The sequence below is a fragment of the Nannobrachium achirus genome (assembly GCF_963921795.1).
Source record: "Nannobrachium achirus genome assembly, chromosome: 19".
In the NCBI taxonomy this organism is placed as follows: domain Eukaryota; kingdom Metazoa; phylum Chordata; class Actinopteri; order Myctophiformes; family Myctophidae; genus Nannobrachium; species Nannobrachium achirus.
The window spans coordinates 59,240,616-59,255,374 of record NC_137826.1 but is presented as its reverse complement, the minus strand read 5'-3'; positions in this window follow the sequence as shown (position 1 = coordinate 59,255,374).

Below are 14,759 nucleotides of genomic sequence, written 5' to 3'. Positions count from 1 at the left end.
CAAAGTATTAATCTGTCAAAAACAAAGTTTAATATGGAGACCCAAGGTTTCTTCATGACAGCAAGTTTATACAGGACTAAATGAAAGAGGATAAAATAGCACAGCAAAACTCTACATAGAAATAGATGATAAAATGACATGTTGTAATAAAACAATGCATTATAAAAGGTGTAAATATCATTTCAGATGAAGCAGTCAGTTTAAAGGTTTTCTTTCTGACTGACGGCTGTTTCAGTAGGAGGAAGCTTGAAACCACTGATCCTGATCATCCTCAAATATCTTTATATTATATAAAAACACTAATCTGACGTTAACATCTATAAAAGTTATGGTATGAACAGTAATCTAACTTCAACAGCACATACAAATCATACAGTAAAAGTAAACATTAATCTAACTTTAACATCATATACAAATCATGCAGTAAAACTAAACAGAATCTAACATCAACATCATATAAAATATATTTGCCAGTTGAAAGCCAGCTATATTTGCAATGTAAAAAGTCATCATACATCAAATCACACATTTACATTTGTTTTCTTCAATGGATAATAAGAATGCATAATGCAATAGAAAAACACTATAAAAATATACTACTACTATTTTTCTTTCTTTCTTTTTTCTTTCTTTTTTCTATAAGTGTAAATGTATATATTATAAAGGTTTATTTTTCAAAATGACCCCCCTCTCTGCCCTCCCCTGTTTTCCTGTATAATAAACTATGAACTGAGGGAGCTTACATAACAAACTAATCCCAGACACTTATTTACACCTCTTAACATGATGTGACAATAAACCTGATTCTGTTGCAGCTCCTACTGCTAACCAGAGCACCCTCTTGTGGACAGAGACATGTATTGCATCCAGGTGGTCTGCAGTAGGCCTACTCTAACTTCACGTTCACCATCATATAAGAATCATACTTTAAAACTGAACATTAATCTAACTTCAACATCATATAAAAATCATACAGTACATTTACAGTAATCGAACTTCACCATCATATAAAAATCATACAGTAAATTTACAGTAATCGAACTTCACCATCAAAATCATACAGTAAACTAACTTCACCATCATATAAAATCATACAGTAAAACTGAACATTAATCTAACTTCATCATATAAAAATAAATTTGCCAGTTGAAAGCCAGCTATATTTGCTGTGTAAAAAGTCATCATACATCAAATCACACGTTTACATTTGTTTTCTCCAATGAATAATAAGAATGCATAATGAAATAGAAATCAACACTAATATACTACTCTTCTTTTTTTTCTATGTTTACATTTAATGGATTATTTTATAATCTTCTCCTCTCTTTGCCCTCCACTTTTTTCCTGGGAAGAAACTTACATAAAAACTAGCCTTAAAAACCCATCCTTATTTACAGCTCTTAATGTGAAGTGACAATAAACCTCACACTGTGGTCTCTGTGATGTCACTTCCTGTGTCCATGTCGTCATAGACCTCCCGTGGATCCTCCACCTCATAGATCACACTGTCTGTACACACACACACACACACACACACACACACACACACACACACACACACACACACACACACACACACACACACACACACACACACACACACACACACACACACTCACTCACACACACACACACACACACACACACACACACACAATTACAAAAGATTACAATAATTCCATTTCAAATAGTTATTATTTCATTATTGTGGGCTCGCTGAAAGGTGAGACCAGTATGTTATACCAAATCTTTATATGTCAAGTTTAGGTTGCCTTCCCTCAAATGACCTTACATAATTTGATAGCATTTAAACTTTTATGTTATAATTTATTGTGAAGTTTTTCTACTTAATAGGGGCTTGGTCTACCTGTTTTTCTTAGATTTGCCTACTATTTATCTCCAATTGATGTATTGATGATGTATTGATGATGTATTGATGATGTATCGATGATGTGTCGATGATGTGTCGATGATGTATTGATGATGTATTGATGATGTATTGATGATGTATTGATGATGTGTTGATGATGTGTTGATGATGTATTGATGATGTATTGATGATGTATTGATGATGTGTTGATGATGTATTGATGATGTATTGATGATGTATTGATGATGTATTGATGATGTGTTGATGATGTATTGATGATGTATTGATGATGTATTGATGATGTGTTGATGATGTATTGATGATGTATTGATGTATATTCAGTGGCGTCAGCTCAGAAAAAGCTAACCTTAGCAACTGGCATGATACATTATTTTAAGAAGTACATTCTATTGTAAATTGTACCAGTGTCTCCACAGTGAGGTGCAGGTTGAGGACTGATGGTTCTTACCAGTGTTTCCACAGTGAGCTGCATGTTGAGGACTGATGGTTCTTACCAGTGTTTCCACAGTGAGCTGCATGTTGAGGACTGATGGTTCTTACCAGTGTCTCCACAGTGAACTGCAGTTGAGGACTGATGGTTCTTACCAGTGTCTCCACATGGAGCTGCAGGTTGAGGACTGATGGTTCTTACCAGTGTCTCCACAGTGAACTGCAGTTGAGGACTGATGGTTCTTACCAGTGTCTCCACATGGAGCTGCAGGTTGAGGACTGATGGTTCTTACCAGTGTCTCCACATGGAGCTGCATGTTGAGGACTGATGGTTCTTACCAGTGTCTCCACAGTGAACTGCAGTTGAGGACTGATGGTTCTTACCAGTGTCTCCACATGGAGCTGCAGTTGAGGACTGATGGTTCTTACCAGTGTCTCCACAGTGAGCTGCAGTTGAGGACTGATGGTTCTTACCAGTGTCTCCACATGGAGCTGCAGTTGAGGACTGATGGTTCTTACCAGTGTCTCCACAGTGAGCTGCAGTTGAGGACTGATGGTTCTTACCAGTGTCTCCACAGTGAGCTGCAGTTGAGGACTGATGGTTCTTACCAGTGTCTCCACAGTGAGCTGCAGTTGAGGACTGATGGTTCTTACCAGTGTCTCCACAGTGAGCTGCAGTTGAGGACTGATGGTTCTTACCAGTGTCTCCACAGTGAACTGCAGTTGAGGACTGATGGTTCTTACCAGTGTCTCCACAGTGAGCTGCAGTTGAGGACTGATGGTTCTTACCAGTGTCTCCATATGGAGCTGCATGTTGATGACTGATGGTTCTTACCAGTGTCTCCACAGTGAGCTGCAGTTGAGGACTGATGGTTCTTACCAGTGTCTCCATATGGAGCTGCAGTTGAGGACTGATGGTTCTTACCAGTGTCTCCATATGGAGCTGCAGGTTGAGGACTGATGGTTCTTACCAGTGTCTCCACATGGAGCTGCATGTTGAGGACTGATGGTTCTTACCAGTATCTCCACATGGAGCTGCAGGTTGAGGACTGATGGTTCTTACCAGTGTCTCCACATGGAGCTGCAGGTTGAGGACTGATGGTTCTTACCAGTGTCTCCACAGTGAACTGCAGGTTGAGGACTGATGGTTCTTACCAGTGTCTCCACATGGAGCTGCATGTTGAGGACTGATGGTTCTTACCAGTGTCTCCACATGGAGCTGCAGGTTGAGGACTGATGGTTCTTACCAGTGTCTCCACAGTGAGCTGCAGGTTGAGGACTGAAGGTTCTTACCAGTGTCTCCACATGGAGCTGCAGGTTGAGGACTGATGGTTCTTACCAGTGTCTCCACAGTGAGCTGCAGGTTGAGGACTGATGGTTCTTACCAGTGTCTCCACATGGAGCTGCATGTTGAGGACTGATGGTTCTTACCAGTGTCTCCACAGTGAGCTGCATGTTGAGGACTGATGGTTCTTACCAGTGTCTCCACAGTGAGCTGCAGGTTGAGGACTGATGGTTCTTACCAGTGTCTCCACATGGAGCTGCAGGTTGAGGACTGATGGTTCTTACCAGTGTCTCCACAGTGAGCTGCAGGTTGAGGACTGATGGTTCTTACCAGTGTCTCCACATGGAGCTGCATGTTGAGGACTGATGGTTCTTACCAGTGTCTCCACAGTGAGCTGCATGTTGAGGACTGATGGTTCTTACCAGTGTCTCCACAGTGAGCTGCAGGTTGAGGACTGATGGAACGGGGCTGGGAGTCGTGGATGCCGCTCACTTCTTCCTCACCGATGTCATCGTAAGACAAGGAGGACGAATCCCCGGTGTCCTTCTGTGTGAGTGCTGCCCCCTCTGGTCTGGATGCTGTGTTCACAATGAAAACGACACACGAACACAACAACTCAAACGCACAACAACTTTGGGTTTGGCCTACTAGTGACATGCTAGCGTCATGTTCAGGGGGCGTGGCATACTAGTGACATGCTAGCGTCATGTCCAGGGGGTGTGGCCTACTAGTGACATGCTAGCGTCATGTCCAGGGGGCGTGGCATACTAGTGACATGCTAGCGTCATGTCCAGGGGGCGTGGCCTACTAGTGACATGCTAGCGTCATGTCCAGGGGGCGTGGCCTACTAGTGACATGCTAGCGTCATGTCCAGGGGGCGTGGCCTACTAGTGACATGCTAGCGTCATGTCCAGGGGGCGTGGCCTACTAGTGACATGCTAGCGTCATGTCCAGGGGGCGTGGCATACTAGTGACATGCTAGCGTCATGTCCAGGGGGCGTGGCCTACTAGTGACATGCTAGCTTCATGTCCAGGGGGCGTGGCCTACTAGTGACATGCTAGCGTCATGTCCAGGGGGCGTGGCCTACTAGTGACATGCTAGCGTCATGTCCAGGGGGCGTGGCCTACTAGTGACATGCTAGCGTCATGTCCAGGGGGCGTGGCCTACTAGTGACATGCTAGCGTCATGTCCAGGGGGCGTGGCCTACTAGTGACATGCTAGCGTCATGTCCAGGGGGCGTGGCCTACTAGTGACATGCTAGCGTCATGTCCAGGGGGCGTGGCATACTAGTGCCATGCTAGCGTCATGTCCAGGGGGCGTGGCCTACTAGTGACATGCTAGCGTCATGTCCAGGGGGCGTGGCCTACTAGTGACATGCTAGCGTCATGTCCAGGGGGCGTGGCCTACTAGTGACATGCTAGCGTCATGTCCAGGGGGTGTGGCCTACCAGTGACATGCTAGCGTCATGTCCAGGGGGTGTGGCCTATCAGTGCATCAAGCTGCCTCACGCTACAGAAACATGAGATAGGCTCATGTCCATATGGACCTCATAGCTACAGAAACAGGAGATAGGCTCATGTCCATATATGGACCTCATGGCTCGGTAAGGCTTACTTACTGTAGATTTGATCCTAGCCTTGTGGCTGTAAATGACAATACATAAATTATATACTATACCCAGTCTGTCAGGACCTGTGTCCACGTCATCATAGACCTCCCGTGGATCCTCCACCTCATAGATCACACTATCTGTAGACACACACACACACACACACACACACACACACACACACACACACACACACACACACACACACACACGATTACAATACAATCATAAACAGTATGTTGTGGGTGTTATCATTTCATCATTATTGTAGGCTATAATGTAAATTATAGTACAGTAGTGTTGGCGTTATAAAAACAGTATAAACTAGAAGCAGTGCTCTTCCGAGCACAGGTCTCCACCAGGCCGTGCGTACTGGTGGTGTTACTGTATAATAGGCCAATGTAAAAAGGGTGGCATATGTTCCTCACCTTAGATCTTTCATGGCAATCGGACGCTGCATGCATGATTTGAAGCATTGTGTTCCAAAAATGTGTTTTGCTAAAGTCTACCTAATGGTGGCGCTAAAACAGGCCAATGTGAAAAAGGTAGCATTTGTTCCTTGACCTAGTGGGAATATGTGTGGCAAATTTCACGGTAATCGCAAGCTGCGTTGATGATTTGAGGCATTTTGTTCAAAAGCGGAGCAATCCTGCAAAATTTGGAAGCTAATATTAGCCAATCAGGATGGAATATGAAATATCAGACTGATCGGACTTGATCACATGACTATAGAGATACTGTGTACCGATTTGCGTGATTTTTGCATAAAATCTCAAGGAGTAATATCCAAAAATGTGTTTCACATATGTCGGCCCAAAGGTGGCGCTATAAAAGGCTGATGTGGGGCAAAGGTTTATCCTTAGCCTCTAGGGAGTGCGCTTACAAAGTTTGAAACTGATCGGTGGAGTTATAGGTAAAACCACAAATCGGCCTGTTATAGCGCCACCATGAGGCTGATTTAAAAAAAATAAGTGGCATTTCTTCCTCGGCCTAGTGGGAACGTGTGTGTGCGCGATTTCATGATAATTGCACTTTGCGTTTGTGATTTGAGGCATTTTGTTCAAAACGGCTCAATCCTACAAACTTTGGAAGCCAATCTTAGCCAATCAGGATGCAATATGCAAAATCGGACAGATCTGTGTCGATCACATGACTGTCGAGATACTGCCTACCGATTTGTAGGATTTCTGGACAAAATCTGTAAGAGTAGTGTACAGAAATGTGTTTTGCGAACATCGGCCACTAGGTGGCGCTAGAAAAGGCCCATTTGAAAAATTTAGGGCAGAGGTTCTAGATTGGCATCCAGGGAATGTGTGTGCTCACTTTGGCAGCAACCGGGCCAACGGCGACTGAGATGTGGTGCTCACAAACTGCGAGGACGCACGGACGCACGCACGGACGGACGGACACACGGACGGAGGGGAAAACATACTCTCCCTCAGCCTTCGGCTGGTGGAGACAATTATAGTACAGTAATGTTGGTGTTATAAAACAGTATAAATTATAGTACATTATACAACTGGTAGTTCCAACGAAGCAATCTGATTAGTTTAAATAACTCTCTACCCGTGTGAATAATGAGCACTACTGCACGTGTCTCATCAAACAAAGATATCAGCTGTGCTGGTCGCTGAAGAGCTGAAGCACTCCCTCTCCCAACACTATGCTAGCGGCTAGGCTAGCACTTTTCATGTGAAGTTCAGGGACATAGTAGCTAAACGTGACATTAAAGCATTAAAAATTCCTATGGAATATCTTAATTACAATGAAATGAAGATGACTTTTTTTAAGGGCAACAGTTGTATAATCACAATATTCCACTGGAGGGTGTTGGTCATGTGATTATTGTAGCTTCTGCGCTGCCTACGGGCCTGCGGCAACGCAGGCGCTACAATAATCACGTTAAGCCACACCCTCTTGATTAATTAACTCCAAACATTCCTGCAGGTTGAGTGTTGATGTAATGTGGGCGTGGCCTTTGGACGACACTCTCTTCATCATCATCGTCATCATCAGAGGAGGAGGAAGAACTTAAATCAAGGTTGCGTCTGAGTCTTATTTCTGAAAATGACAATATAATAATAAATAAATCATCAGTGGAACTCGGTTTAATGAAGTATGAGTATCATATGAGTATCATAGGCCAACACTAACACATGTCTGTGATGAACATGAATATCACTAGTATACTACTACTAGCCTACTACAACTGATACTAATAATAATGAGTATATAAATATCACTCACCAGGAAGACCCAAGGCTCTCCTTTCATTTGCAGTCATGCCAATTTGCTCGTATTCAACATCTTCATTCACTTCTTCTGGTGAATATGTTCTTACTAGAACAACAAGAATGTATTAAAAGAAAGAAAGATGAAACATAATAAACTGCACACAAGAAGTTTAGGAAACGATTAGTTCTCCCCTTTCAATAATTGTATATTGTATTCCACAACATTTTAACCATTGATTCACCTTTACAAGGAGGTGTAACTTGTTAGAATGGTAGAATGAGCAGCACAGCTATATGTGTGCGTAGCGCCCCTAAAGCATCTGCCGTAATTGGCTCTGGTATTAATAACTGGTGTGAGCTTGTATATTGTTGTAGATTGTTTAACACTCGTGTATGATGCAGTAGAGTAGAGCATTGATATATGATAAATACATAACATATGGAGGTACAAGTTTTCTGGCCAGCAGCAACACTAGTTTAATAAAGTAACTCACAGTGAACAGTCTTCTCATGCATTCTCATATATTCTCATATATTCTAACACCAGTAAGACTCCCTAATCGGTGATAAGCGACCTCCACAAATAGGCCAAAAGTTTGTTTTACCAATTATTACACTCTATGTGAACATTTACATCAACAAATCCCAAGTACAGGGCATCATCTGGGATACAATCCCTTTTATGCCCATATATGGAGATCCCTAACATAATCCCTTTCATGCCCATACATGGAGATCCCTAACAGAATCCCTTTTATGCCCATATATGGAGATCCCTAACAGCATCCCTTTTATGCCCATATATGGAGATCACTAACAGCTAACAGAATCCCTTTTATGCCCATATATGGAGATCCCTAACAGAATCCCTTTTATGCCCATATATGGAGATCCCTAACAGAATCCCTTTTATGCCCATATATGGAGATCCCTAACAGAATCCCTTTTATGCCCATATATGGAGATCCCTAACAGAATCCCTTTTTATGCCCAGTTGGTTGCTAGGGTAAAAAAACATGGTTGCTATGGTAAACAGTTGGTTGCTAGGGTAAACAGTTGGTTGCTAGGGTAAAACCATGGTTGCTAAGGTGGTTGCTAACGTACACTAACAGACCAGCAACAACAGACTGTTGCCACAGCAACCTACACAAAGGTTTGTGTACACATGTGGTGTGATGTCATACTGAAGATATATGACATCACACCGTACACAAACAAAGGTGTGACGTGTGACGGACGGACGGCCGGTGGAGGTTTTCATAGTAAACTGCTCCCTGACGGTCGCAATAAAGTAACTCACAGTGAACAGTCTTCTCATATATTCTCATATATTCTCACATAAATTAACTCACAGTGAACAGTGAACAGTCTTCTCATATATTCTCATATATTCTAACATAAAGTAACTCACAGTGAACAGTGAACAGTCTTCTCATAATTCTCATATATTCTAACATAAAGTAACTCACAGTGAACAGTGAACTGTCTTCTCATATATTCTCATATATTCTCATATCTTCTCATATATTCTAACAAAGTAACTCACAGTGAACAGTCTTCTCATGCATTCTCATATATTCTCATATATTCTAACATAAAGTAACTCACAGTGAACAGTGAACAGTCTTCTCATATATTCTCATATAATCTAATAAAGTGACTCACAGTGAACAGTGAACAGTCTCAGGAAGAGGCAGATGAGAACCAGGGTTAGAACAACCACAAGGACAGTGATGGTCCTCGGGAGCCAATCAGGTGTGGGACGAGCTGAAATCAGGTGATTGACAACATGGAACTTAAGAGTCTGTATTTTAGACATGTCATGATAGGTGAACATTCAATGAAAATAGACGATCTGCAAGCTCAGAATGTGACACACTATTTTAACTACTTCAAGACGTATGTATTACAAATAACCGATCTACAAGCTTCTGACAAATGAATCTTAAAAGCAGGTTTGGTACCTTCACAATAGATTGATATGAAAGCAGGTTTGGTAGGCCTACCTTCACAATAGATTGATATGAAAGCAGGTTTGGTAGGTCTACCTTCACAATAGATTGATATGAAAGCAGGTTTGGTAGGCCTACCTTCACAATAGATTGATATGAAAGCAGGTTTGGTAGGCCTACCTTCACAATAGATTGATATGAAAGCAGGTTTGGTAGGCCTACCTTCACAATAGATTGATATGAAAGCAGGTTTGGTAGGCCTACCTTCACAATAGATTGATATGAAAGCAGGTTTGGTAGGCCTACCTTCACAATAGATTGATATGAAAGCAGGTTTGGTAGACCTACCTTCACAATAGATTGATATGAAAGCAGGTTTGGTAGGCCTACCTTCACAATAGATTGATATGAAAGCAGGTGGTTCAGGTTTGGTAGGCCTACCTTCACAATAGATTGACATGAAAGCAGGTTTGGTAGACCTACCTTCACAATAGATTGATATGAAAGCAGGTTTGGTAGGCCTACCTTCACAATAGATTGATATGAAAGCAGGTTTGGTAGGCCTACCTTCACAATAGATTGATATGAAAGCAGGTTTGGTAGGCCTACCTTCACAATAGATTGATATGAAAGCAGGTTTGGTAGGCCTACCTTCACAATAGATTGATATGAAAGCAGTATTGGTAGGTCTACCTTCACAATAGATTGATATGAAAGCAGGTTTGGTAGACCTACCTTCACAATAGATTGATAAGAAAGCAGGTTTGGTAGGCCTACCTTCACAATAGATTGATATGAAAGCAGGTTTGGTAGGCCTACCTTCACAATAGATTGATATGAAAGCAGGTTTGGTAGGCCTACCTTCACAATAGATTGATATGAAAGCAGGTTTGGTAGGCCTACCTTCACAATAGATCTCAGCTGGTGTGACTTTCTCACAAGACTGTAGGCTGACACAATCTCTGATGTCCAGCTGATTGTTGCTACAATCCAGGGTCGTCTCCAGGTCCTAAAATTAAAACATATTGTAGTTTTCTCCTCAGTGTCAAGGAACGTTGAGTACTTGGACAAGCGCTATATTAATCTGATGTATTGTTGTTGTTCTTAAAGCGAACAGGAAAGGTGTTTACCTCCTCTGTGTGATTCAGGTGTGTCTTAAAGTCCTCCATGTTGTCGCCACATCCAAGCTGCTTGCACAGCAGCTTCTTGAACTGCTTTGTTAGATTCAGGGGACACACATGATGCTCCCACTGATCTCCATGTTGGACCTTAAGAGTGTTAGATTCAGGGGACACACATGATGCTCCCACTGATCTCCATGTTGGACCTTAAGAGTGTTAGATTCAGGGGACACACATGATGCTCCCACTGATCTCCATGTTGGACCTTAAGAGTGTTAGATTCAGGGGACACACATGATGCTCCCACTGATCTCCATGTTGGACCTTAAGAGTGTTAGATTCAGGGGACACACTTGATGCTCCCACTGATCTCCATGTTGGACCTTAAGAGTGTTAGATTCAGGGGACACACTTGATGCTCCCACTGATCTCCATGTTGGACCTTAAGAGTGTTAGATTCAGGGGACACACTTGATGCTCCCACTGATCTCCATGTTGGACCTTAAGAGTGTTAGATTCAGGGGACACACATGATGCTCCCACTGATCTCCATGTTGGACCTTAAGAGTGTTAGATTCAGGGGACACACATGATGCTCCCACTGATCTCCATGTTGGACCTTAAGAGTGCCTCCGCAATCCTCTGTGGTGTGGAACTCAATGCCACCTGCAACAGGTTACAATAAACACCTTTATTCACCTGGAACAGGTTACAATAAACACCTTTATTCACTGTTTCGTGATCTGTGGGCCAGCGGTTCAAATCCCGGCTCCACCTCTCAACATGGCGAAGTGTCCTTGGTCAAGACACTGAACCCCGCGTTGCCTCCAATGGTGTCAGCTCACCAGTTGCCACCATTGGTGTGTGAATGTGGGAAGTGAGGACGCTGGCGTTGACTGCTCGCCGCTTCACTTCCCAATGTATGTATGAATAAATGGACCATTGGAAAGAGCTTTGAGTTCACAACTTGCTTAGAAAAGCGCTATAAAAATGCGATCCATTGCGAACAAGTAAAGGAAAATTAGTAACATAATCCAGTTACTATCATTCACATCAACAAAATCCTTATGCACTTCAAAAAGACAGCAGTCATATTGACCTGTACAGTATACAGACAGCAGTCTTATTGACTTGTACAGTAGACAGACAGCAGTCACATTGACCGGTACTGTAGACAGACAACAGTCATATCGACATGTACAGCAGACACACGTCAGTCATATTGACCTGTACAGCAGACAGCAGTCATATTGACCTGCACAGTAGACAGACAGCAGTCCTATTGACCTGTACAGTAGACAGTGGTCATATTGACCTGCACAGTAGACAGACAGCAGTCATATTGACCTGCACAATAGACAGTCAGCAGTCATATTGACCCGTACAGTAGACATACAGCAGTCATATTGACCTGTACAGTAGACAGACAGCAGTCATATTGACCTGCACAGTAGACATACAGCAGTCATATTGACCTGTACAGCAGACATACAGCAGCCATATTGACCTGTACAGCAGCCATACAGCAGTCATATTGACCTGTACAGTAGACAGACAGCAGTCATGTTGACCTGCACAGTAGACAGACAGCAGTCATATTGACCTGTACAGTAGACAGACAGCAGTTCTCCATCACAGCGGCCTCTCTCCGTCTCACACTGCCCAAGGTTGGACTCAGAGCCGTGGCAGCGGACGTGGTTACCATGGTAACCATCTGACCCGGTTCCTCCCTTGGTCTTAAAGAGGAAGGCGTTGCCACAGTCCAGCTCTTGACAGACTATGTGTGAGTGTTTGTTGTCCCAGTGATCGCTGCACACTGGAATACCATCCATCTGAACCTCGCCAGAGCACTGCCCTGATAGGTTAGCCACAGGGGATTCTGGGAACACATACATACAGTGCTCTGATTGGTTAGTCACAGGGGATTCTGGGAACACATACATACAGTGCTCTGATAGGTTAGTCACAGGGGATTCTGGGAACACATACATACAGTGCCCTGATAGGTTAGCCACAGGGGATTCTGGGAACACATACATACAGTGTTCTGATAGGTTAGTCACAGGGGATTCTGGGAACACATACATACAGTGTTCTGATAGGTTAGTCACAGGGGATTCTGGGAACACATACATACAGTGTTCTGATAGGTTAGTCACAGGGGATTCTGGGAACACATACATACAGTGCTCTGATAGGTTAGTCACAGGGGATTCTGGGAACACATACATACAGTGTTCTGATAGGTTAGCTGCAGGGGATTCTGGGAACACATACATACAGTGTTCTGATAGGTTAGTCACAGGGGATTCTGGGAACACATACATACAGTGCTCTGATAGGTTAGTCACAGGGGATTCTGGGAACACATACATACAGTGTTCTGATAGGTTAGCTGCAGGGGATTCTGGGAACACATACATACAGTGCTCTGATAGGTTAGTCACAGGGGATTCTGGGAACACATACATACAGTGTTCTGATAGGTTAGTCACAGGGGATTCTGGGAACACATACATACAGTGTTCTCTGATAGGTTAGTCACAGGGGATTCTGGGAACACATACATACAGTGTTCTCTGATAGGTTAGTCACAGGGGATTCTGGGAACACATACATACAGTGCTCTGATAGGTTAGTCACAGGGGATTCTGGGAACACATACATACAGTGTTCTGATAGGTTAGTCACAGGGGATTCTGGGAACACATACATACAGTGCTCTGATAGGTTAGTCACAGGGGATTCTGGGAACACATACATACAGTGCTCTGATAGGTTAGTCACAGGGGATTCTGGGAACACATACATACAGTGTTCTGATAGGTTAGCTGCAGGGGATTCTGGGAACACATACATACAGTGTTCTGATAGGTTAGCTGCAGGGGATTCTGGGAACACATACATACAGTGCTCTGATAGGTTAGTCACAAGGGATTCTGGGAACACATACATACAGTGTTCTGATAGGTTAGTCACAAGGGATTCTGGGAACACATACATACAGTGTTCTGATAGGTTAGCTGCAGGGGATTCTGGGAACACATACATACAGTGTTCTGATAGGTTAGCTGCAGGGGATTCTGGGAACACATACATACAGTGCTCTGATAGGTTAGTCACAGGGGATTCTGGGAACACATACATACAGTGCTCTGATAGGTTAGCCACAGAGGATTCTGGGAACACATACATACAGTGATCTGATAGGTTAGTCACAAGGGATTCTGGGAACACATACATACCATCTCAACTTGACTTGAAATGTCTTTCAAGTCATTTACTTCAAACAGCACTGTATTGATTGTATCTGATAATGAAGTCCTAAGTAACCCTCATCCAAAAATGTTAATAAAGAAGAAATGGTAATTTTCCTCATTTCAACATCGATCAGTCTTTATATGGAATGTTTGACATTCCAGTGCAAACACATTTCTCTGTTGTATTTTAGAATTTTGAATTTGACTGTCGTATAATCAGCTTGGTAGCCAGAACAAACATTGTCACTGTACATTGCTCACCCGTTTCTAATCCCCAAATACACTGCATGTGAGAAAATGCAGAATGTTTAGTCAATCGTCTGTTTATTGTAGACTACTAACGAACACTAACCTAACCTGACTCGTAACCTTCACCTAAACGTTGAAAAGAGAGGCAACTAAATTTCTTGTGGTCCAGAAACGATGGTGTTAAACGTGTCTGCAACAATATACAATGAAAATGTTTCCTCTTGTGACTGGGTTGTAATAATTGGCATTACCGTTGCATTGGAGATTGACTCCTTGGTTCCTGGAGGGTCTCTGGTCTCGCTCACAGTCCCAGATGGTATTTGGTTCCTCAACATCAGTGCAGTTGAAGCTCTTCTCCCACAGAGCAGAAGAAGCTGCTGATGCTGTATGGTTTTTATATCCTCCAAGGTTGAGATGACGGCACAGTTTCTCTCCCTCTGTTTCTGTCCAGCCGTGGTTAGAGAGCATCCTGGAACCGTTCTTACTGTGAACAAACACATCTCCTCCAGAGGCTCTTCCAGGCTCTGGTGAACCTTGGAGTCTGATCTTCTGCCAGTCTGACAAGACAAGAAGCAGGGACAGAGCAGAGTTCATGAAAACTAAGACATTAATGATTCTTTCAGTTCACGAGATTGTAACTTACAACAGTCCACGTTCACTAATTAGCTGTACTTAATCAGTTATTAAACTGCTACACAGTATCTCAACATCACATAATTGGTTAAATA